Source organism: Macrobrachium nipponense, chromosome 23 (assembly GCF_015104395.2).
Source record: "Macrobrachium nipponense isolate FS-2020 chromosome 23, ASM1510439v2, whole genome shotgun sequence".
In the NCBI taxonomy this organism is placed as follows: domain Eukaryota; kingdom Metazoa; phylum Arthropoda; class Malacostraca; order Decapoda; family Palaemonidae; genus Macrobrachium; species Macrobrachium nipponense.
This window is the reverse complement of record NC_061090.1, coordinates 29,327,233-29,328,677: the sequence shown is the minus strand read 5'-3', so window position 1 is coordinate 29,328,677 and position 1,445 is coordinate 29,327,233.

Here is a 1,445-nt window from a genome sequence, read left to right as displayed (position 1 = left end):
TATACTCAAGGAAGATACTAATGGGAACTTAGAAAACCTCTCTGCATCGATGTCAATCCGACGAGGATGGGAAGTAGACAACAGATACTTGCGTATGACAGTCGCAGGGTATAACATTCAACAGGACGCCTTCACATACATAGGCGAAACCTATACATCTGGTGGCAGTCGGATGTCTCTACATCAACCAAAGCTTACGGAATCATAGAAAATGTGACATATCAGAAGTCAACAGAGGAAAGAGGATCTTCAAGCAACTCAGAGGCAACACAAAAACATCCTACAAACGCTAAGAAATGTCCTTCATCGAGATGCATTCAAGAGGCGATAGCATAGTCTAGTGGACGTCTTTCATCACATATATTCAAGAAACAAACTGGATGTGTCTGCAGCATCGGATCTTCAACGGTAAGCGAATCATTCTACAAGCAAACAACGCATGATCAGAAGGCGAGTTGAGATATCGGTCAACTGCGGAGCAGGACGGAAGAAGGCGCAGCCGTGACGTCATCAAAACACTACGATCTCTCTCTTAAATACCTCAGCTAAGTACAATCCTTTATTCATTTTGGTGTGTGTCATTGAGTGTCTCCATACACAGGTCGATCGTCCATTATTCCTGGGGGGTGAGTTATACGTTAATCTTAATCTTCCTTCCTTGCAGGAATCTATCTTCAACTACGGATTCTCGCCCTGCAGGCCTTTTTATCTTTGTTGCTAATTTTTTTTTCTTCCAGAAGTTCTCCGGAAATATCTTTACCATATTATCTGTTGTTAATCTTATCATTTTGGGGGACTCTGTTCTTATCGGCAACACATTTTTCTTATTTTATATTGCATATGTGTTTACGCAGTGGACAGTGTATTCATATAGATATTTTGATAGGATTGCTAGGAATTGTAGTGATAAGAAAAAAGCAAAAGTCACAATGGCAACAACTGCTGCAGCCAGTTCTCCCGCACCCAGTAACCCCAACCCAGTTGTTACTTTGGTTAGCGCATGGTCTATAATTGCACCCTTTCAAGGCCGGGTCAATGGGTTCTTACCTCAAAGTGTCGAGTCTTGGATCTCGTCAGTAGATGCTCATTTAAAAGCAAAATGCATCACAGACCCATCTGTACAATTACGGGAAGCTAAAAGTTTCACTGACTTTGCTAAAGGAGATGCAGGTTCGTACCTGAGAGGAGTCTCTTTCCAAGAGGTGGTCACATGGGATGAATTTAAAAATTAGGTTATGTGCTATATATGGTGGTGAAGAAGCCTTGGATGTAGTTTTAGCTTTGAGGAACATTCTTAATCAGGCCTCTATGACTCAGCTTAATGTTGTAGAGAGGGCCGCACTAATTGCTGACCGACTGAATGAATATCAGGATAGTTTGCGTAATTCCACTTGGGTTACGAGAGGGAATATGCATAACAGTTATGTTGCCCGAAGCCCTGGTAC